The sequence below is a fragment of the Nicotiana tomentosiformis genome, chromosome 5, assembly GCF_000390325.3.
Source record: "Nicotiana tomentosiformis chromosome 5, ASM39032v3, whole genome shotgun sequence".
NCBI lineage: Eukaryota > Viridiplantae > Streptophyta > Magnoliopsida > Solanales > Solanaceae > Nicotiana > Nicotiana tomentosiformis.
Window position 1 is genome coordinate 10,007,874 of NC_090816.1, and position 26,434 is coordinate 10,034,307.

A 26,434-nucleotide genomic window follows, 5' to 3' on the forward strand; every position below is an offset into this window, starting at 1 on the left:
CACATCTATTACCTAGTCATCGAAAATCGTTCATACTGCCTAAGAATTTATGTCCTTCCCTTCAAAACTGAACTGTGACCTGATACATGTAAATCCTATTTCCGCACAACACACCACATCTATTATGCTATCATATGACAAGCATAAGAATTCCATTATCAACTCTAAGTGACTAGCAAATTACACACCTTATTAGTCAGAAACCTCTTTCGTGCTTCTTTCTAGGAGAAAATCATAACACACAACACGCTCCGTACATCGGTAGAAATTATTCGGTTTAAACCATGGTAGAACCCATCATGAATACTTTGAAATCCATTTGCACATAATCAAGCTATCTGAACTGAATTCCTCTAACTCCACCAAGCCACACAGGTTGCCAAATTCGGGAGCATTGCCACGAAACACCTGTAGATACTAGCCACGTCATAAGTACACAAATAACCGATCATATCCATTACTGTACTACTCCAACCTACTTCCAAACTGTCCTATTTCCCCAAGTCCTTTCCAAATTGCCTTCAAATTGTTATTTTATTTCCTTATTAGAATACTACTATCCTTAACTAAAACTTGCCCCACGAACTCTAGCATAGAATTACACCGCCCTAAGGCTTATAAGCTGCTGAATTCCCTTTTTATGTATCCCAAAGGTTCCACAACCAAAATGCTTACTCCGATGAGACCTTATGTGAACCTAAAATTGTCTTCTTCACCTTCTTGATACTGAAATGCATAATTCACAATGATATGAAATGCCACGAGTCTCGACACCGTTCGATGCAACTTCGAGTTTTCTAGCCATATTTATAAATCTTGAATCCATTGTAACCATTCTCGAATTAACCAACCAAATAGACCGAAACGACGTGTGCCTCATTAGCACACCAACTCCCAAGGGAATAAAGAGTAACCCTCACTCCTACGCAACCGAGTAAATTCCCACTCCATGTACAATACATTCTCTGTGAATAACCAATCAATTATTTTTATGGTCCTCCTATAACCATAGAGTGTTATACAACTTGTGTCCAGAAATTTCTTTACCCGAGTCATCCTCGACCTCGACCTCTGCAAGTCATAACTGATTCCTCGGTATACCCTGAACCAAAACTAATACGATCCATAACCGTGCAATCAACTTGTCGATAGCAGACTCTCCCACTTAGCCTCAAGCTGCAATTATATAAAATTAGAACCCGTAAGGATTTCTCCTTCTCAATTACCAAGGTCTCGCACCGTTAACCTGCCAGACTTCTCGAAGTCTTTTATTAAGCCTTACATGAACATTCTGAATCTACAACCAAAATCATACACGCGACCTCCTACCGGGTAGCTAGTAATATTCCTCGCAAAAGCTTCACCAACATCACGCTACTGCTAGCTGCACACAGGAGATAACCCACCTGTGGAATTCCTTACCGACATCTCCCAATGACATTGCACTGAGTGCAACGACCACAAAATTCATAAATTCTCCCGAGTTCATGCTCACCCACCATTTATATAAGTCTGCACTTTCCCTATTGACATCAACTGTACATCAACAATACCTTCCGAACTCCAGTGATATTGCAGATGACACGATAATCAGATCTTCGCTCCTCTATTCATTTCAAACACACTCCTTTCTGCCATCACTCCAAATAGAGTATGCAGGCTGATTTACATATTAACACGATTCCAAACCATTCTACACTTTCTCAAGGTGCACGACTACCCTACTAGTAAATTCATATGCTAATCTGCCACTCTTACTTCGGTTAAATCATCTCCTTTAAGAAACTTCTTAACCTCTACTTCTCCTACTTGACTTGCTAGTACTTTAACCATCGCGAAACACTTCCCGCCATGTCTTCCCTCATACTTTGCTACCCAACTGCTGCATCAAATCGAAATGTATTTCTGTCGCACCTGAACCAATAAAATGTTACCGACTCTAAGTCTCTTCAAAGATTATCTTTCCCGAGTCATCAACGTCAAAATACCTATTCGCAACCACCATTACTACACAACCACTTACTCTTCTTGAGTTCAAACTCATTGACAGACATGAGAATTTAATTTGCCCCAAAATTTAAATATGTGAAAGATCCTTCAAAACATTCACACTCGAGACGGTACGTCGCATCAAAACGAAAATCAAGCACCCAATGGCCTTCCTTTATATTTCAAGAAAATACTTCTCATCACATTCACTTAGTTTTAACACTTCCCACAGTTACGTCATACTCACCACAAAGCTATTCCACTGCTCATCGAGCCACCATTCCACTCGTAGGGACATTATCAGACATATGAGTCCAAATGTATAGGTTACAACTGAAGCTACCGAGCCTAAGCTGTGGTCTAACCATGGCCTCAAGTCCTCCAGACTGGCCCACCACCATAACACAGAATACACATCTCAACCTTGTTCATAGAATCACAAGCCAGCGATGCACAACTGATACCAAGCGCTCATGTGCGCATATAAGATGCATGGAAGGAATTCAAAGAGTTATGTCTCAAGCTGAATCAATTTCGCACAATAGAATACAAGAAAGTAAAATTTTTCTAAGAGTTCTTCAGCCTCTCGAAGATAAGTACAGACGTCTCTGTATCGATCCGCAAGACTCTACTAAACCCGCTCATGACTCGTGAGACCTATGTAACCTAGGCTCAGATACTAATCTGTCATGATCGCGCCTATCGTGGAACTAAGCAAGCCGACTCATTTCCAAACAAAACCAATATTTTCATTTCAAAGATAATTTCATAGTTATTTAACATAAAACCTCCATTTAAAGAGTTCAAATCAAAGAAAAACAAAAGTGCAGAAAAGAAAAGCCCGACATCGGGGTGTCACTTGTCATGAGCATCTACTATAATATATCTAACAATATCAAGGCTAACTCAGCCTGAAAAATAGCTAAATACTACTAAAGGAAGATAAGAGGGAGAAGAGCAGGGCTGCGATCGCCAAACAACTACCTTGCTATCTCCAAGAAAATCTAAAACCAGAACACTCAATAACTGCTACCGTGTCCAGCTATACCTGAATCTGCACACAAGGTGCAGGGAGTAATGTGAGTACACCAACTCAGTAAGTAACAACAATAAATAAAGACTGAGCAGTAGTGACGAGCAATAAAGCATATAACGTTCATATCAGGAAATCTTAGTAAAATACCACATGCTTTTAGAAATCAAGATTTGAATCAAACATCTCGTTTAAACCTAGTTCCAGTAAAAATCATTTAAAGACATTTTTCTAACAGTTTTTCAAACAAAGGCTCAATGCAAAGGTGAGCAAAAATGATGAAATCATAAATAGCCCCTCGGGAAAAACATCATTCATATACAGCCCCTCGGGATAACCTCACAGTCACTCGTGCCACTCGGGCATACCTCACAATCACTCTTGCCACTCGGGCATACCTTACAATCACTCATGCCTCCCAGTCACTCAGCACTCGGCACTCGCACTCAATAGGTACCTATGCTCACTAGGGGTGTGTACAGACTCCGGAGGGTCTCCTTCAGCCCAAGCGCTATAATCTGCACAGACAACTCACTGCGATAATAATACAGTATGCTGTAGGCGGGCAGCCCCGATCAACACTCATCCTCACAAATCAGGCCCTCAGCCTCACTCGGTCATAAGTATGCTGCAGGCGGGCAGCCCCGATCCACACGCATCCTCATAAATCAGGCCCTCGACCTCACTCAGTCATAAATATCTCAAGCCACTCGGGCATTTCAGTAAAACAGGGCATTCAGCCCAAAATATTTATATGCATCAAAATAGAGTCATAAAACTGAGTTATGCGGTAAACAAATATAAACATGACTGAGTATAGATTTTCAATCGAAAACAATGAGAGAATGGTAATAAACAACCCCTAAGGGTCCAAACAGCATTGGCGCAAGGCCCAAACATGACATTCAGCCCAATTTACAGAAATTCTTTCTAAAACATATAATTATCAAATGGTTTCAATAAAGTATACAACTTTATAGTTGCTACGGGACGGACCAAGTCACAAATCCCCAACAGTGCACGCCCACACGCCCGTCACCTAGCATGTGCGTCACTTCAAAATAGTAGAATGATACGAAATCCGGGGTTTCATACCCTCAGGACCAGATTTACAATCGTTAATTACCTCAAACTGGTCAAATCTCTAACCCGCAATTATCTTGCCTCTAGACTCGGCCTCCAAATGCTCCGAATTTATTCACAATCAGTACGATACTATCAATACACGCTAATGGAATGAATTCCACAAGAAAAACTACAAAATTAGACCAAAACCCGAAATTGGCTCAAACCCGGCCCCCGGGCCCACGTCTCGAAATCTGACCAAATTTACAAAACTAGAAAGCTTATTCACTCACGAGTCTAACCATACCAAATTCATCAAACTCCGACATTGTTTGGTCTTTCAAATCCTTAAATTACTTTCCAAACATTTCAAGCCCTAACCCCTCATTTTCACTAATTACCATGATTAAAACAACGGGAAATCACAAGTGTACAAGTATAGGGCCAAGTAACTTATCTCAACGAAACTCCCTTGATTCTTTCTTCAAATCTCTCCCAAAAGCTCCGAAAAAATCGAGTTGAAATTGTTAAGAATGACCAAAATTCGCGAAGGGTTCTATTTATGGTTTCTGCCCAGGTTTTTCGCACCTGCGGCCATTTTCTCGCACCCGCGCAACCGCACCTGCGGTCCAAGAAGCCGCACCTGCGCAACTCACTTAATCACCCAGCTTCCGCACCTGTGGACACCTTCCTCGCACATGCAGACTCGCATCTGCGGTCCCAGGTGCGCATCTGCGAAACCAGCCCAAACTCCTCATCTCCGCATCTGCACTCAAGGCCTCGCACTTGCGGGCTCGCAGATGCGGCCAATTCTTCGCACCTACATTCCCAGACTTGGCCCAGTGTCGCCTGCACCTGTGCACTCCCCACATGCACCAGCGACCTCGCACCTGCGACCCCTTCTTCCGCAGGTGCGAAAATAGAAGAAGAAGCAGCTCCAGCTGCAAAGTCCAACTTCGACAAATCCGTTAACCACCCGGAATTACCCCGAGGCCCTCAGGACCTCAATCAAAAATACCAACAAGTCATATATCAGCATAAAAACTTAGTCGAACCTTCAAATCACTCAAATTAACATCCAAATACCAAATTACCCTCGGATTCAAGCCTAAGAACTTCTAAATTTTCAAATTCGTTAACCGATGCCGAAACCAACCAAACCATGTCCGAATGACCTCAACTTTTGCACACACGTCTCAAATGACACTACAAACCTACTCCAAATTTCGGAATTCCATTCCGACCCTGATATCAAATTTTCCACTGCCGACCGAAATTGCCAAATTTTTAATTTCGCCAATTCAAGCCTAATTCTACCACGGACCTCCAAATCACATTGCGGACGCAGTCCTAAGTCCAAAATCACCTAACGGAACAAACAGAACCATCAAAATTCTAATCCGAGGTCAAATGCTAAAGAGTCGAATTTTGGTCAACTCTCCCAATTTAAAGCTTCAACAATGAAATTCCTTCTTCCAATTCGATTCCGAAATACCTGCGACCCGAAATCAATGATTCACACAAGTCAAAGTACATCATACAGAGCTACTCATGCCCTCAAATAACAGAGCGAAGTGCAAATATTCAAAATGACCGGTCGGGTCGTTACAGTATGAAATCTAAATATACGTATCCGTCTGATTCACTGTAATTATGTGTGTCAAAAGTACCAAATTGTGTTTTAAAATGGTCGCAAATACAACATAACTTGATTATTCTATTATTTATAATAATTGTTTGATTGAATGTAAAGACTTGTGAAAGCAGTTGCCTTTGGAGTTTGGTTTCCAGAAAGTTTCTGAAACCAAATAGGTCTGTTGTGAATTTTGTTCTATAAGAAAATATTGCTCATTAAACTAAGCTTCAATTAAGGAGTTGTATAATCAGCTTTTCTTAATTAAAGTTTAGTTAATAAGACCTATAAGGATGAAGTTCTGTTTTGGTGTTGCTTTTGTATTTAGGTGTATTTATACTTTTAAAGTATCTGCCTTGATGCATTTCAGCAACTATTACTTTTTTGCTTGTCTTAGTGTGCATTTAGTTATTTATTAATGTTGTGACAAACATTATTTAGGAAAAATGAGCTTGCTTTGAGCCAAAGCACGGTGGATGAGTCTGAAGTTTCGCCGAATGATATTGTTGGTAAAGTGTTAGGAAAAGAGCACTCTGGAAGGGTAAGGTGCTTAGGATTAGGAGCAGTCCCCGGCAAAGTTTTTAAACATGCAAGACCTCATTTTGGTGGTATGAATGCTTCAGGTAGTGATGTTTCATGTTTGAACCATTGCCAAGAGAACTACAATAAATTGTTGAATGCTCACAACCAAAGCCAAGAAAACTACAAAGAAATAGTGAATTCTCACAAACAAATGATGAATGCTTTCAAGACATATATTATAATGAAAGAAAGGACAATACCAAAATAATTTGTGGTGTTCTTTGCTTCTCCACCTACAATGGTAAATAAACTTCTTATTTATTTTTCAACTGATATTATCTGCATCTGGAGCAACTCATATAAACAAAAACTAAAGATCTTCTTTCTCTAGTACTTTATTTCTGTTGACACTTTCTTGTTTCTGGGATTATAGTTATGTATGTGTACTGCTGAATTCCTCATATCATATGTTTAAAATTTTTGACTAGAGAGTAAAGCTTGGAATTGGTAAAGATCAGATTTTTATTCAAGAAATAGCTCAAGCTATTATTAACATTCAAAAGATCTTATTGTTTTATTTTGTTTGCAGCCAAGAGATGCAGCTAGTGGATCCCTATCACCCATGGACGCAGATGGCAGTAATCCAAGTGATAACAATTGAAGTTCTTTGTAATTGAATTAGATAATTAATTATGACAAAATAATTAAGTGGTTAGAGTGAATGTTTTATGTTAAAATTTAGTTTGAAAACTACTGAATTACTTTATATATGAAAGTAATACTTTTTTTATGCTAAATATGATGATATTTCTTAGTGTGTGTGTGTGTGTGTGTGTGTATATATATATATATATATATATATATATATATATATATATATATATATATATATATATATATATATCTTTTCTGGTTAGTTTATGGTGTGTACAGGTTCATTAGTAGATATTATTCAAAGCTCAATATTTATAAAAAATGCAGTAAAAAAAATTAATACTTTTAATGAATTGCATGAGTTTCTAACCACTACGTAGTGTCTTGTTGCTCGCATGTCTTGTCATTTAAAGGTCTTATCTTTGCTGACGAAACTTTCTTCGTAGTATGTTTTCCGTTGCTGCCTTGTTAAAAACCTTGCCAGAAAAACCTAATTGGGACAAAAATAGACTAAGGGAAAAAGAGTGCAGCACATACTTTCAGCGCATGCGAGGTTCATCAGCAATAGTATCTTTTGAAATGTACCATATTCCAGTTGCTCGACAACTTTACTCCGTATAGATTATCCAATTTGTATGACCCTTTTCCGGTGACAGCTGAAACCCGGTAGGGGCCTTCCCATGTTGGATCTAGCTTTCTTGTGTTGAGCTACGAGGTGTTCTAAGTTACCTTCCTTAAAACCAAGTCTCCTACTTTGAAATAGCATAGGTTAGCTCTTCGATTGTAATATATTTCCATTCTCTGCTTTTGGGTTGCCATCCTTATATGCGCCAAGTTCTTGCGTTCGTCGAACAACTCCAATTTTACCAATATTGCTTTATTGTTTGATTCTTGGCTCGCCCGAAAATATCTCAAGGTAGGTTCTCCTACTTTCACCAGGATCAGAGCTTCTACTCCGTACACAAGAGAGAAAGGAGTCTCCCCCGTGCTTGATTTGGCTATTAGTCGATACGCCCATATTACTCATGGTAGCTCTTTGAGATATTTGCCTTTGGCCGCTTCCAATCTCTTTTTAAGATCTTGTATAACCACCTTGTTTGTTGATTCTACTTGACATTTGTGCTTGGGTGATAGGGTGACGATGTGATCCTTTTGATTTTTAAGTCTTCAAGGAATTTTGTGACCTTTGCGCCTATAAATTGTGGTTCGTTATCACATGCTATCTCTTTTGGTATCCCGAATCTACAAATTATATTCTCCCATAAGAAATCTACTACTTCGCGTGCGTCGATCTTCTGATACAGACCTGATTCAACCCACTTAGAAAAATAGTCAGTTAAAATCAAAAGAAATCTTACCTTACCGGAGGTCGCCGGCAACAGACCGACTATATCCACCCCCACTTCATGGACGACCATGGTGACAAAACTGAGTGTAGTGGATCTACCGGTTGATGTATCAACGGTGTGTAGCGTTGAAATTTATCACATTTTTGAACATAAGACTTGGCGTCTTGTTCCATCCGAGGCCAATAGTATCCTGCCCTGATTAATTTTAACACTAAGGAGTCTGCGCCTGAGTGATTTTCACATATCCCTTCGTGGACTTCTCGCATATCATAGTTAGCTTTGGAAGCTCCTAAACACCGGACCAACGGGCCTTGGAAATCTCTTCTATATAATCTCCCTCCCTTAAACCTGTATCGAGGTGCTTTAGTGCGCAACGCCCGAGATGCCTTAGGATCTTCAGGTAAATTTTCGTGCTCGATATAGTCAATGATCTTATTCCTCTAATACCAGACCAAATTGGTCGCGTTTACTTCATATTGGCTATCTGCGTCTAATATCAAATACATAAGCTGTACGACCGTACCGAAGTCCGATCCCTTCATTTTCTTGGACGATCCAAGATTGGCTAGTGTGTCTGCTTCCGCATTCTCTTCCCTCGGAAAGTGCATAATTGACCATTCCCTGAACCGAGCGAGTAGAGCCTGGAATTTCACTACATATTATTGCATGCATTCCTCTTTGGCTTCGAAGATCCCATAGACCTGATTTACTACTAAATGGGAATCACATTTGATTTCTATGACCTCGGAACCTAGTCCCCGAGCCAGCTCGAGTCCTGCAATCAAAGCTTCATACTCTTCTTAATTGTTAGTTAGAGGAATGGTTCTTATGGCATGCCTTAGGGTATCTCCCGAGGATGTAGTTAGCACTATGCCGAGCCCAGATCCCTTCACATTGGAAGCTTCATCCATGAACAAGGTCCAAACTCTTGATGTCAATTTTGACACCATCACTGCCTCTTTGGTAGCCAAAGGTAATAGTCCCGGACAAATCGGCCACAAAGTCGGCCTAAACTTCTGACTTAATCGCAGTCCTAGGTTTATATTCTATGTCAAATTCACTCATTTCGACTGCCCACTTGGCCAGCCTACCTGAAAGTTCAGGTTTATGAAGAATATTTCACAGGGAAAAAGTGGTCACCACGACTATCAGATGACACTGGAAATAAGGCCTGAGCTTTCGAGCGGTGACTACGAGATCTAAGACCAATTTCTTGAGATGTGGGTAGCGAGTTTTTGCTCCCGTTAAAATTTACTAACATAATACATAGGAAATTATGTACCTTCGTATTCACGTACCAAAACAACACTTACCGCTACCTCCGAGACTGCTAAATAGATCTATAGTTGTTCGTCTTCCTATGGTTTTGACAGTAATAGAGGACTTGACAACTACCTTTTCAAATCCTTTAAAGACTGTTGACATTCTCAAGTCCATTCAAAATTGTTCTTCTTTTTAAGTAGCAAAAAGAAATGATGGCGTTTCTCCGAAGACCGAGAAATGAATATGCTCAAAACGTCCAGTATCCCTGTCAACCTTTGAACTTCCTTCACGTTTGATAACTGGTCCGCGATGTCTTTGATGATTTTAATTTTATCGGGGTTAACGTCGATCCTTCTTTGCGACACCAGGAATTCGAGGAACTTACCAGAGCTGACCCCGTACGCACATTTCTCGGGGTTAAGCTTCATGTTATTATTTCTTAGGACATCAAAGGTTTCATGCAAATGTTTAAGATGATCGCCTGCGTTCAAAGACTTAACCGACATATCATCTATGTAAACTTCCAGGGTTTTCCCTTTTTGTTTCTCAAACATTTTGTTTACGAGCCGTTGATAGGCGGCTCCGATATTTTTTTAGCCCTAAAGGCGTCACATTATAATAATATGTCCCGAAGTTTGTTATGAATGAAGTTTTTTCTTGATCCTCCTAGTTCATCTTGATTTGGTTGTAACCAGAGTAAGCATCGAGGAAACTCATTAACTCGTGCCCGGCCGTCGCATTAATCATTTGATTAATGTTTAGTAACGAGAACGAATCTTTTTGGGAACGCCTTATTTAGATCCTGATAGTCTACGCACATGTGAAATTTATTATTCTTCTTTTGAAGTACTACTACGTTATCTAGCCAGTCAGGATACTTCACCTCTCGGATTGAACCGATATCAAGCAAACGAGTTACCTCTTCTTTGATGTATTTGTTTATGACATCTGCGATAGGACATTTTTTCTGGCCTATCAGAGGGATGTTAGGATCCAAACTTAGTTTGTGCATGGCCGCTTCCGGAGGGATACCTGTCATATCCGCATGCGATCACGCAAAATAATCAACGTTAAATTTAAGAAATTCGATAAATCTAGACCTGAGCTCAGGGTTCAGTTCTGTCCCCAAGTGGAACTTTCTCTCTAAGAATTTCTCGAATAATGCGACTTGCTCAAGTTCTTCCGCTGTGGATTTTGTTGCGTCTGTTTCTTCTGGTACATGGAAGTATCATAGTACCTGGTAGGATTATGATGACTTTTCCCCCTGGTTGACTTCACTCGGCTTGGGAGAAAGCATCGAATCCTGTAATTGTTATGCTTCATGCTCCTTCCCTTTGCTATTGAAAACTAAGATTGCACTCATCTCCCTCAGCGCCGGTTGGTCTCCTCTTATTTACTTAATCCCCTAAGGAGTTGGGAACTTTAGCATTTGATGATATGTCGACAACACGACTTTCATCTCGTGCAACCATGGTCTCCCCAGGATAATATTATAGCCCATATCGCCGTCCACTACCTCGAAGAGGGTTATCTTCATCACCCCCTTGGCATTTGTAGGTAGCAGGATCTCTCCTCGGGTTGTCGCGCTTGCCAAAATGAACCCGGCAAGGAGCTTTGTGGCCGGGATGATTATTCCAGTCAGCTTGGTTTGTTACAACACTCTCCACTGGATTACATTGGCCGAACTTCCTGGGTCCACCAAAACACGTTTAATTTTTAAATCTAAGACATTTAAAGATATTACCAAGGCATCGTTATGCGGTAGCAACAGTCCATCTATGTCTTCCTCCGTGAGAGTTATGTCATCCTCAGCGATTTCTCGGAGTCTCTTACTGTGGGTTACTGATACCTTCATCTTTTTTACTGCCAAAAATGTAATACCATTAATCTCGTTCCCTCCGAAAACCATGTTGATCGTCAAACGTAGAGTGTCTTCTCCTATTTTCGAAGGTTCCGCATTATCACGATTGCGGCCGTAGTTATTTTTAGCCCGATCACATAAAAATTCTCTGAGATTGCCGTTTTTCAGCAACGTTGCTACCTCCTCACATAAATGCCGACAATCCCCAGTCCGGTGACCATTGGTCCTGAGGTATTCGCACCACAAATTAGGATCTCTCTGACTGGTATCGGATCTCATTGGTTTCGGAAATCGTGCTTCTTTAATGTTCCTCATAGCAGACACCATCTCCACCACGCTGTCGTTGAAGTTGTATTCGAAAAGCCTGGGATAGGAGGAATCTCAAGAACCTGATATCTCCTTGTCCTGCAATGACATGTTATTTCGTACGTGGCCAACTCTCCTATCAGTAGCGAGTCTATCCACCGAACGAAAACCTCTGCCGCGCCCTTCGGCCCTTTGATAGGGAAAAAATCTACCATTTGAAAACCGTCGATCTGAGTCGAAGTCATCCTTTGATTTCTCCTTATTCTTTTCCCAGTTCCGGTCCTTGGTTAATGTCGAAAAACTGAGTTGATCATCTTCAATTCTTATCTTTGACTCATAACAGTTGTGTACATCTACCCATGTTGTTGCCTGAAACTCGAGCAAACTTTCTTTTAATTTTCGGGAAGCATCGGAACATCTCGGATTCAACCTTTTAAATGCTTCAGCTGCCCACTCGTCTTGTATGACCGGGAGCAACATTTTTTTCTTTTGGAATCTGGTCATGAACTCCCGCAGCAACTCGGACTCTCCCTGCGCGATCCTGAATATGTCGGCCTTTCGGGCCTACACCTTCCTGGACCCAGCATGGGCCTTGATGAAGGAATCTACGAGCATATCGAAGGAATCTATAGAGTGCTCGGGAAGAAGTGAATACCATGACAGGGCACCATTCGTGAGGGTCTCCCCGAATTTCTTCAGTAAGACTGATTCAATCTCGTACGGAGCCAAGTTGTTTCCCTTCACTGCCATTTTATAGGTGGTGATATTCTCCTGAGGATCTTAAATCCCATCATACTTCGGCACGTCTGGCATTTTGAACCATTTCGGGATCAACTCCGATGCCGCGCTTGATTTGAGCGGCAATTGGGTGTACTTCTTTGAGTCTAGTCCTTTCAACACTGGTGATGCGCTCGGAATCTAATCCATTCGGGCATTTATTTCCCTCATAAACCGCATGAGTTCGGTTTTAAAGGGATCATTTTCATTATTGTTACACGAACCGCTACTGCTCCCCTCCCCCCCTCCCCCCCGGCCCTGTCAAAGCCTACTTCTCCCCTCGGGGTGTTGCAATTGACCCTCTGCGTTTTTTGATTTGCAGAAGCACCAAGAGGAATTGGACCTCGTCCATTCGCGTTGTTGGAAGCACCCGACAATGCGTGCCTTAATTCTGTCATAACCTCATCGTGTCATGAGAGATGGCCCATAATGGCCTTTTGTTGCTCCCTCGGGATCCTTATTGTTTCAACAACGTGCTCATCTTCAGCATCATCAGGAGTTGCCTCTCGAACATGACGTGGATACTGCCTGCCATAGGCCGGCGTGGCCTCATCCCCCTCGTTACGGCTATTACTAACGGAATCTTCATGCTGAAGTTGATTTCCTTAGGCCTCAACGTTGTCTGTGATGTTGGCATCGTTATCTGTCATTTTCTATGATTTTTCCTAAGAACAAAGAATCAAACAGATTAGTAACAAATGCACGGACCAACTCGATTACAGAACTGTCTATGCCCCACGGTGGACGCTAAACTGTTTACCCATAAAATAGTACAGTTGAATTTATATGTGGTTTATAGACAAATGAATCGATTTGATCCTAAAATGATAAATAAATTAAACAAGTTAAGACTTAGCGTTGAAATCGAGATAGAACAACAGAAATCCTGGTACCGGGAGCAGAGCTTCTGAAGGCAGTAATGTCAATATTAATAAGCAAGAAGATAAAATATTGAGCTTTGAACAAAGTATAGTTATATGCTAGTCATAAAAATCACCTCTACAATAGTTCTAGAGCTCACTATTTATAGTTGCACCTAGGGAACAAAGTCCTAGGATCAAACCCTTCTTTAATGACAATTATGAGGGACATTGAAGAATGTGTAACGATTGGCAGTGAATGTCATATTATTTATAACGTACCATGTACTTAATGCTAAAAAATATTCTCCATTAAACGCTACCGGGTGGCAGGCATTTACTTCGCCGTTATGAATATCATTCTCTTCGGTAACAAACGAGATCATTGCCTTCGGACCCGATTGTCTTCTGTCCTCGACTCCACATGTTGCTTTATCATGCGAACATTTAATATGAACATATTTTACTTTATATATACATGTATATAACTTAAATCCTGAAACAATGATTCTTCTTTGGTGACATTCTACCTATTTGACTTGTTATGGCATTGAAGTAGCGGTCCCTATTTCCATTCGTACATCTTAAGTTCCAGTTGAAGTAGAGTTCGAATTGAACATAAATTAGTTTATTTGCATTTCATACGCAACCTTAGATCCCGCAGCCAATATCCTTTTCATGTTTCCTAAATGAAGATATGCAACAAGAACTTGAACTTCCAATTAGTGACTATTAAGCAAAAAGTATTTTTTTAAAAATTAAAATTTTAAAAGGATGTGGAAAACTATTCTGAAATAGGAGTAAATGTTATGTTCTTTATGCTACAAATGTAAGTTATTGATACGATTGGATAGTGCATGTTTAGGAAAAGTTATTAGTCCTATAATTTTAGTTGGTTAAAAGTACTTATATGATAGTCGCCGTAGTTCGTATACTAAAGTACATTGAGTTTGAAGTTAAATATCAAATATTAAACGTATACAAAACATGTTTCGATCGACACGCTTTAGGGGTTGTTTGATAATTGATAGTTTTAGGACTATATTACTTAGTATACAATTTCACATTAGATATTATACAATGTTTAGTTGGTTGCATAAGGAAAAACAATCGCTGCATAAATAATGCAACATTTGGACGTTGCGGTACTAAATAATACCCGTATTAACTTATGTGAAAATTTAAATATTATTTAATGCATGATACAATGTGACTAATAATTTTTGAATTCGCATTGCAAGGTTTAAATTATTTTAAGACAATAATATCAATTTTAAAATAAGTAATTCACCTATAACAATCTTCATTTGTCACCATATAGTCTTTACTGGCGACTGAATCAGGATTAAAAATTTATAGGTTCTGAACTTACCATCGAACTCATAGCTCATTTTAGTTACTGATTTCTCAATTAAATATTTTGCATATTTAGTGAATTTTTTAATATAAATACGTAGTCTAAGCAAAACCTATTGAGTTCATCCGAACACGTATTTATTTCTCTAGCTCCGCCTCTGTCTTTACTTAACTGGTATGTGAACCAAACGACCCCTTGTACTATACCCGTCCCAATTTTTTTAATTTTGTTTTTCTTTGTTTCGACTGAGAACGCAAGAACCATACTTCCAAAAGTCAAAACATTTATTGTTTGAAACTTGCCTCTTCAATTGAGAAGAAGAAAGTGTGCCCGACCATTGAGGCTAAATTAAAGGATATAATAAAGAAATGTTTGATTAAGAAAGAAATAGTCGGCGAAAGCCATAGCGTGCGGCCGACCATCCGAAATAGCAACTGCATGATTGACTAATGAGTAGCCACACAATCCAAAACACTTTTCGTATTTTGTACCCAGAATTTAAAATTTATAAATTTAATTTTTAAGTTTATTAGCATTAAACCGATTATATTTTTAAAATTATGACTTTAGGTTTACCGTTTATTATAATTTTAGTAAATTTTTATACATAAATTTATGTTCTACATATAAAGTAATGAGTTCAGATGAAACTAGTGACACTACTCTACTTCCTGTCCTGATTTGCAGTTGAGCAGGCATAGATATTTGGCTTGGTCTGTTAATATTCGTCCACCCTTCACTTCATCACTAATTATCTATAAGGACTTTGATTAGCATTTGGCTTTAATTTGCTGCTTAAATTGGCGATGGTGGGTATGCAATTATATGCCAGTTACTAGCTTAAAAAAAGACCTCAATCATGTCATGCACGTTGAATCCAATCCATTTTAGGTGGAGCCCTATGTCAACAATTGAGACATGCACTAAACTTCTGGACGGAGGCTCTTTCAGATTGTATACAGTTCAAATTTGGATTAGTCGGGGCTAGGGTATCAGATATCGAATGAGAAATCAAGGGGAAAAAATGTGACTCGCTAGCGTGAAAAATCGAAGTTTTCATTAAAATACTCCTAATAGAATACCGTGATTCAGAAAATAGAATAAATAAGTTTATATGTGATTTGTTGTAAATATTTATCATTTAATAATTTATGTTATGCACTTATATTGTTCAAATTAAAAGTGGTGAATACAACTGCATTAATATATACCTTGGTTTTGGATCCATTTCAATGTCAGCTCTAGCTACAACAAAAATTTCCAACGAAACCTTATTACTATTCCATTATTAAAGAATGACACTATTATGAGTATTACCAATAGTAGAGTCAGTTTGGATGTACTTATTTTAAGTGACTTTTAAGCCAAAATAGTTTTTAAGTTATAAGTTAGGAATTCCAGTATTTGATTTTTGGCTTGATTTTATCATTTTAGCTGCTTAAAAGCACTTTTTTATTTTATCAAAACACTACAAATAACTTAAAAGTTATTTTGACTTAAAAATATTTAAAATAAGTCAATCCAAACGGACTCGAAGAATCACGCCAGTTTATGTTTTACCACAATTTTTCTAATATTTTAAATTATAAGTATTCTAATTTATAATCCTTTTATATAGTTTGTAATACATTAATTTGTACCAAAAAATATGATATTTGAATTCACGATGAAAATTGATAAAAAGCTTGCTACCACATGAATTCGTATAGCTGAAACTCGAGACATTTGATTAAGACGGGGAAATCTTATTCATTTCACCAAAACTAAAGTTTCTTGTTGCAGTAGTTTCTTCAACGAGCTCAAAGTGTGCCAAATTCACTTAATGTACTCGATTTCACTACACTTGCAAAGAAAACTAAGTGTATCCAAAGTTTGATATCTTACCATAACATGAAGTGACATCTGTCCCTTTTTGCCCTACTCTGGGTGCAGTTTCACTTTCCTACGTAAATTGCAAGGCAAAATATAAACCTTATTGCTTGAAAAAGGGAAAAGGAAAGGGAGCATAATGAAAAATTACAGGGGATACAAAAAATATCTTTCTATTAGTGAAACATCTAACATAGGTCTAGGAAAAATTTATAATTTTCCTTTGCTTTCTCTTTTCTTCCCTCATTTCCGAGCTAAACAAAAACAATCCTTCTTTTTAATCTAAGGGGAAAATATTTAACAAGATTCATTTGATTTGGTCCAAAGTCAAATAAATAGATAAAGTAATTCAAAATTGCAAAAAACAAAAATCATGTTTATGTTCAATGTAAGTGTTAGTTGAGCATTTAATTAACATTAATTATCACGCAAGTAGAAGAATATTTAAAATAGGAAAAAAAAAAAAAGTGATTTTGTTTGCTTAAAAGCAATGAACTCCATATGTATGCGATTCAAAGAAATTACACTTGAAGTTATGCCCGATACTTGAAAGGGGGAAAGGACAAATAATAAATGTTTAGGAGTATAATATTTCAGAGAGGAGTAATAAATTTGCAAGCTACAATCATTATTTTAATTGATATACTCATAAACTAGTATTATAATATTTTATAAACATTTCAAATAATGAAATTCAGTATTTATAAACTAGTGTAATAGCTAATAATTAGTATTCACAGATAGTGAATCTTAGCTCGAAATGTTGAAATAATGTTTGATTACGTTAATTAAAATCATTTCCACTTGATCATGCTCATAATCCACATTAGCTTATTTTCATGAAATTTGTCATTTTCTTGGTCCCTGGGTTCCTTTAAAAATATCATTAAAGCCAAATAAATTTGGTCTAAAGCCAAATAGAAGATATTTCATGTAAAAAAAAAAAAAAGGATTTCCAATCCTAACTTGGACTACCTTTTTCTTTTTTGGCTATAATAATTGTGGCAATGATAAGTATGATAGGCTAAATTATTCTTATGTAAATACCTATGCCAACCCACACCATATCTACGAGGATTTTCTTATATATTAAAATAATTTGAAGGGAGGATTTTATTCAGTAAATCTAAATAAAGAAAAGCTAATATAGAGATCTTCAGCTGGATGATACTGTTCTTATGCTATTCTAACTGCATGTCCTCAATCTACCACAAACACAACTATTTGTGTACCTTAACAGCAATATTCCCAAATCCAAGATCAGATTGCTTTCCTTTTTACTTTCTTTTTGGGATGCTGGGGTGTGTGGGCAGGGGGGGTAATCTGGCTTGGACTTGTTAAAAATAATAACTTGTCACTGCTCGATGGGTGGGTCTTGCAATCAAGCTCCCTTTCTGCCTTACTCGTGAGTCAATCTTCGTCCGGCCCAAGAAATATGTCTTTGTGACCTTTTGGGAAGTCTACGCCCCATAGAAAATTTTTACCTGAGATTATTTCTTGGCCCGTAGGCCCTAACACAAGGTTAGAATTCTAGTCCGTTCAAAATAGTATCTCGTTAATGACTCTGGCCTCCGTGGAAAGAAGCTTGCTCTACTCATGAATTATTCAGTAATAGGTCTTTTGCAATCAGATCTACCTATACAATAACGTATTTAATTATGAAAGTTTGTTGGGTATTATGTATCAAAATTTGAAACTATTTTCTATCCTTTTTTTTCTTCTTTTCAAAATCACGTCGATGGGAAGGATCATATCAAATTATGTTAAGCTGAGATAGTTTTTACATAATCCAACAGAACCATAGGCAAAATCTTACCTCTACTAAATGGTTACATCAATTCATACTAATTTTAATAAAGAATTTTATATCTCCATTCAGTTAAAAAAAAAATCCGGAGCTTAAAAAAAGTGCTTACCGTGGCAAAGAAACAATAGTTAAAGCTGAATCAAAATGATTCCGAAAAATATTACAACTAACACCTTGTTTGGGTGGTCATTATGTATCGTTTCATAATGTATCGTATAGTATTATACTGTATTGTTTTTATGTATACAATATTTGGATAGATTGTATCGTTTACCGTCATTTCATGATGCCATGCACAAGAGGTGGATTTAAGATTTTCGGATGATGGGGGCACCATTACTCTTTTTAAAAATAAATTAACATTAAAGTTGCTAAGGGATTTAATCCCCTTACCTTAGGCGATTGGAAATAAGAGACCAAAATCAGTGCACCACTTTGTCTCTTTTGACCATGTGTTCATCAAATATATATATATATATATATATATATATATATATATATATATATATATATTTGCCAAATTATGTACATCATATCTATACTTTAACCCGAGGACCACGGGTTCACGTGAACCATATTTTACACTATGGAAGCCTCTGTCATGCACCAATAATATGAATAATAAACTTGCAATATTATAAATAAAAAATAAAGTATGAGATAATATTATTATATAAAAAGATAAGGCCAATGATAAAATATGATTACTTATAATAAAAAAGGGATCTGGCCCTATTCGCGATCTTGGGCCGCTCCATTTAAAATTAAAAATATTGGACAGTAGTTCACACAGCTTTTAAGAAAGAAAAAAATGTGCTGAAAATTAGTTGAATAAACTTTTTCATAACTATCATTTATATTTTAATCCCGTTAAATTTTTTATTTACAAAATACTCACGCACTAGAATACCACACTACCTTTATCATACATAGGACATTACATGAAGCGAGAGTACATGATCAACACACACCTAAAGCGCCTACGTTCCGCTTGCCGCCAATACAATCACAACCTAACTTGCATGAGATTCAACAACCGAAGCTACTGGCAGTCCCGAGGGGGCAACATCCTCCTTTAATAGTTAGCAGTATTGAACAAGCGACTCATCGGTCCGAGGAAAGAAAAGGACCGTCTTTGGAAAAAAAGGAACTCGCGAGAATACCAGCTTCGCGAAACCGCAGTCCAACTCTTGAACTAACCGAACTCTTGAAGACAAGGAAAGGGACTGATTCACAAAGGAGTCCGGCGCCGACCCGGATATTTTAAAACACACTAGACAAAATTTTAAAGCATCAAAAGTTTTGAATTACACCAGAATTTTGAAGTACCAGAAATCTTGACGTTCACCAGAATTTTTCAGCTAGATGATCATCACAATTCACAACTACTATGATTTTTAAAATTCTAGCGATCAAGAAAAAATTCTATCAATCGAGAAAATTACTGTTGAGCAAACTTTAAAATTCTGGCATGACTCTTTTTTTCCAAAGCTCACCGAGGGCCAAAAATTAACGGTGGCACTAAAATATCCTATTTATATCATTCTCCAAAAAATGTGTGAGAAAATTTCGTTATTAAAGTTTAATATCTCTGTTCATGATAGTGAAATTACTGAAGGTAATTTGCTGGAGTATTAAGTGATTAAGATACTCTATCATGTGCTGAAATAATTCTAATTTGTTATGACAGGATGAAATTACATTATCAATTCCTCTTATTTAATTTGTTTATTCCTCTATTATTCAACCCAATACATAAATCAATCTTTGGAGTTTTTAATTTTGCACTTTTTATGTAGACGAGGTAGGGCAAGTTAAGTCTATTGAGAGTTATGTGAAAAAGGTGGAGGAATCTGAAAATAAAAGAATTATAATCTACTATCGCCGATTAAACTATAATAATAACGCAAAGAATACTTTACAGTTTACACTATCTATTTGTAAAACTTAAATCTATATATTTTACGTAAATGAGTTTATGCACCTTTAATTCATGTAAGATTGAGGAGGCAAGATAATCTCTGTCTTACCTTTTAACTTCTTTTAATAAACATTTAAGGATTTGTCTAATCTTCACCACATTCAAGGAGGATTCTACAATATATATATTTTCTGAACTTTATAGCATAGATCTCAACTATAAAAACAAAAGGAAGAGCAAATCTCACAATGTACATAATGTTTTCAAAAGCATTAATTTTGAGTGTTACTTAATACTCTAAGCATCAAGTTTAGAATATACTTAATTATTTATCTTTCTGGATATCATAATCAAACTAACTTCGTCATTAATTATTGTCAACGTTTTCAACTAGCAAAGTATCTTTAATTTTTCCAGCACACATATCTATAATAATATCCGTATATAACAACTATTCATTATAAAAAGTCAAGTTTTTTTTCGGAACCGATTTTTATGTTATGTTACAATATTTGTTCTCTGTAACAACACTTCACTATAGGAGCCAAAAAATATCGATACAAACGAGATCGTTATAGAGAGGTTTGACTGTACATACAAATTATTGAATACACTGGACAAAAGGATGGAGAGGGGTATGTGTGTCGGACATCTAGCATATATGATATAACATATAATTTACATGAATCCAACCGTTTTTGCTCAAACTTTGTATATGTATTGAAAGTTTACTAAATTTATAAATATTTGATTGTAAATTTAGTTATTATAATATATTAATTTGAGGTTCACTTTAATCCTGATTATGCGTCTAATGGGACTGAGACGTGTCCTTTTGCATGCACTAATTGAATTGTCCTTTGTGAAGACCTTTCAAATTGTGTGCATGTGACTTCGAAGGTTTATTTTGATAGTTAACTTTAAATAAGAAAGCAACATTTTACAAGTGGATTCTAGTGATAACTAAGAAAGCACGAATCATCTCGCATTCACGCAGGTTTGAGGAAGGCCGCACTTTAAGGGGTCGTTTAGTTGAAAATAAGTTATCACATGATTAATTATTTCGAGATTAGTTATTTTACCATTTCATAGGGATAAAAAAAAATACTACAATTCCGGTATAACTAATCTTGGAATTAGTTATACCGTAATTTTATCACAACCAAATATGAGATAAACTCATCTCAAATTTAATCTCGGGATTAATTGTCCCTTATCCCTCGTACCAAATGAGCCCTAAGGAGTGTGATGTTGACAGCTTACCCTGATGTTTGAATCAATAACTGATTTTACGGTTCGAATCCGTAACATATAAGTTATACGAAGATAATTTTATAGACAACTAGACTTATGATTTTATATATGTCAATTCTCAATATTTTTTCTCGGATTACCATACACTTAACTTGTGATAGAAATTAAATAACTTATGCCATTTCAACAACCACTCAGTAGGAAAAATAAAGTTTTATTAAAACTAAGATGATCCAGTTGCTGACTGCACATGCACTATAACTATTGCTGTTGCAACCGTGGTCCTTCAATTTGATTGCTCACATACTTTGAGGGAGATGAAATTTATAGGGAAGGAGTTTAGGAAAGAACACGTTTTTTATATTTGAAAACTGTTAACTTTGAACTTTCTAATTAACCCTTAAGAACAGGCTATTAAATTCATAAAAATGTCATAACATGCGTAAGACGACAAGTTTCAAGGATACTTTTGGTATATAATAACAAGAGTCTTTTTTTTTCTTCTTAAATTTCGTTTCTAATTAAATATTGTCATATAAAATTAAATTAAATAAAGGTTATATATATATATATATATATATATATATATATATATATATATATATCTATTATATATGTATATGTATATATAGGGAGGGACAACACACTGATTATTTTCACCTACCCAAAATTGCTGATGGAGTTGAGGAATTGTGGTCCAATCCTTAAAAACCTCCAGTTTACCTACTGTGGTAGCAGGCCTATAGAGTTGTGTCCACTAAATAATAACTAGTACATGAATGTAGATGAATAGTCCCTTGATTACTTGCTGAATATTGAAATGAAAACATATATCAACATGTATTTTCTTCAGAATTTTCTAAAACTGTGGTGCAAGTGGTTTATTATCCATAGTGTTATAAAATAAATCTCAAAGTAACAATATACAACAAGGAAAAACAAGTTAAGAGATATAGAGAGAAAGAGATGAGAGATTCTTATTTCTTCTTCAGTTTTGTAATTTTTTCTTATTTATTACAAGGCCTTTACATAGACATGAAAAGTGAAGAAATATGTCATTGAATATATCATTAAGCATTTGAGAAGGAACATCATGGAGGAACATCATGGGTAGGTTATGGAGTTACAATCATAACTCCATAAGTATTAGAGTAGTGAAAGTTACGGAGATAATGAAGAAGAGCAGTGAACATTACTCCTTTGGTGGTTATGGACATCCACCATAATTCAAGATTTTATAACACTCCCCCCTTATATGTCCATAGATAATATGCCTCGTTAAAATCTTGCTAAGAAAAATTCTATGGGGAAAATCCTAGTGAAGGAAAAAGAGTACACATGTCACGGCCCAAAATCCAATTAGTCGTGATGGCACATAATCCAACATGTTAGGTAAGCTAATTAACCACTAACCAATTCCAATAACAATTAATAAAGCAATTAAGTACAGAAATATCTGGATCTAATACATTCCCCAAGAACTGGTAGTACAAATCATGAGCTTCTAAAAATAGAGTTTACAAAGCGGAAATAAAATAAATACATCGTCTATTTAAAAAGTACATAAACAGAGTTTTATAGGTCTAAGGCTACCACGAATAAGAGGCAACTACAACCGGGACGCATGTACATCTTCAAATCCAGCTCACATCGAACACAACAACATCAGCAGTCAACATCTGCACGCAAGGTGCAGAAGTGTAGTATTAGTACAACCGACCCCATATACTCAATAAGTAACAAACCTAACCTTAGGTTGAAAGTAGTGACAAGCTAACAGAAAGGTCGGGTCTAACACCAATATCCCACAACAGTTCATAACAATATAGTACGCGAAACAAAAGAGTATCTCAGAAATAAAAGGCCCAGTCCATTCACAGTTCCAGGAAAAAAAAAATAGGCATTTCTTTTCAAGTATCTCAGTGAAAATCTAAATCTTTTACCGAAAAAACCAAAATACGAGTAAGTTTGAAAACTGTGATTTTTCCCAAAACTCCTTTCAACAAATAGTAAGATATTTCATTTTCAGATAGCATGAGAAAAATACTTCTCTATACCTACATGTCAAGATACAGGTAAAATCACAAATGTCCCCAAAACTGGATAGCAGAAGAAAATGCACCTCTATGCATATATCTCAAGTACGCATGTCAAATGCAATGCATCTCGATGATGAGCTCATGTACTCACACTCTCAGAGTACTCAATCTCACTGTCTCGTATTCTCTCTCACTATGTTCAGCACATTCAATCACTCAGCGTTGTATCATACCCACTGCGGCATACAACCCGATCCCTATTTATAGTCGACTGCGCTCACTGGGGGTGTGCAGGCTCCTGGAAGGGCTTCTTTCTGCCCAAGCGCAATAATCCGCACGGATAACTCACGTGCCACAATATCAATATCTGTAATCGCACGGACAACTCACATACTATAATATCAACATCTGGAATCGTACGGACAACTCACATGCTGCACGGACAACTCACATGCTATAGTGACAACATCCTCACAAATAGGCCCCGGCCTCACTCAGTCATCAATCTCTCCAGTCTCACTCACGGGCTCATAATGCCATAAAACTAGCCCGACAACAATGATATGATGTATCAATAAATAACTGAGACTGAGATATAATATGAATGCATGAATATGACTAAGTGTGAAATATCAATGAAATCAGTGAGATGACAGTAAGAAACGACCACTATGGGTCCAAACAATATAGGCATAATGCCTAAACATGATGTCTAGCATGATTGACAGCTCAATTACTTTATCACATGGTGAAAATACGGACATCAACAAAGTAGGACCACTATACAGTGCCATGGAAACAACAAAGTCCTAATTCACATGGGGCACACTCACACGCCCGTCACCTAGCATGCGCGTTACCTCAACACAAATCACATAATACATATTTCGGGGTTTCATACCCTCAACTCCAAGTTTAGAAGAGTTACTTACCTCGAACAAGCCAATACCAATGCCGAACAAGCCAAGCGATGCACCAAAGATGCTAACTCGCGCGTTCCGACCTCCGAACGGCTCGAAACTAACCAAAAACAACTCAGATGCATCAAACAATGCTAAATGAACCAATCCTGATCGAAAAAGGTCAAATCTTGAATCAAAAGTCCAAAACAGGCCAAAAGCCCAACCTGGGCCCGCACCTCAAAACCGACAAAATTTAGAAAATTCAACAACGCATTCAATTACGAGTTCAACCATACTAGTTTCACTCAAATCCGACTCCAATTCGATGTTCAAAACTCAAAAATTCATATTATGTAACTTTAGGCCAAAACCTCCAATTTTCTCTTAAAATTCATCAATCAATTGCAAAAATGAAGATAGATTCATGGAATATAATCACAAGGGAGTCAAGAACACTTACCCCAAGTTGTGTGAAAAAATTCCTCTCCAAAATCGCCCAAACCGAGCTCTAAAATGACCAAAAAGAGAAAATATCTCGGAAACCCTCGTTTTTAACACTGCCCAGGCATTTCCGCACATGCGGTGCCTGGGCTCGCACCTGCGCATCTGCTTTTGCGGATGAAAATGCGCTCTTGCGTACAGAGCCAGCCTTCCAAATCCTCGCATCTGCGGCGCCCTTCTCGCATCTGCGGGCTCGCAGATGCGCATTCCCCTTCGCACCTGCGTTCGCTCCAGGCCAACCCCAGTCCCGCATCTGCGCCAACCCTGCCGCACCTGCGGCCAAGACCCTCGCAGGTGCGATCACACCAGAGGTAGAAGTTTCAGCATTTCCTTAAGTCCGAATTTGATCTGTTAACCATCCGAAACTCACCCGAGGCCCCCAGGACCTCAACCAAATACACCAACAAGTCCTAAAACATACCACAGACCTACTCGAGGCCTCGAATCATATCAAACAACTTCAAAAATATGAACTACACACGGATTCAAGCCTAATGAACTTCCAAAATTCCAAATTTTACAAACGACGCTGAAACCTATCAAATCACGTCCGATTGACCTCAAATTTTGCACAAAAGTCACATTTGACATAACGAAGCTATTCAAATTTCCAGAATCAGATTTCTTCCCCGATATCAAAAATTCAACCCCCCGGTCAAACTTTCCAAAAATTCAACTTTCGCCATTTCAAGCCTAATTCCACTACGGAACTCTAAATAATTTCCGGATACGCTACTAAGTCCAAAATCACCATACGGAGCTACTGGAATCATCAAATATCGAATCCGAGGTCGTTTACACATATATCTACATCCGGTCGACTTTTTCCAACTTATGATTTCCATTTAAGAGACTAAGTATCTCTTTTCACTCTAAATTTCCCCCAGACCCGAACTAACTAACTCGATAAGTCATACAACAGTGGTAAAGCACAAACTGAGCAGTAAATGGGGGAACGAGACTGTAATACTCAAAATGACCAGCCGGGTCGTTACAACACATATCATGTAATACGCATTGTTTGCTGCCTCATTAAAAGCCTTGCCAGAAAACCCAGTGGGATAAAACCGTAGCTAAGGGAAAATGAGTACAACACGTATTTTCCTCCCCCTGATGAAAATATCACTTTATTTTCGAAAATGACACATTCCAATCACGTATAATAGCATCTCAAATGTTGAGGTTGGTAATGATTCATTGAACAGATCCACCAAAGTATCAATCAAATAAATTTGTTAAAACATCTACATCACCAGCGAAATGTGCTTTATTTTGTCACCTTCAATATATTCTTCATGCAATTGAGATAAATAAGCAGCATTGTCTTCAATATTATTGAAATCAAAGATAAGTCACACATCTATTGTGTATCGAGGTACTTGCTTTATCAGTTGTTTATATCTTGACATGAGTTGAATCAATGATAGTCTTGTGAAAGTATAATATGGCAGTACCCTCACATACAAATAGAT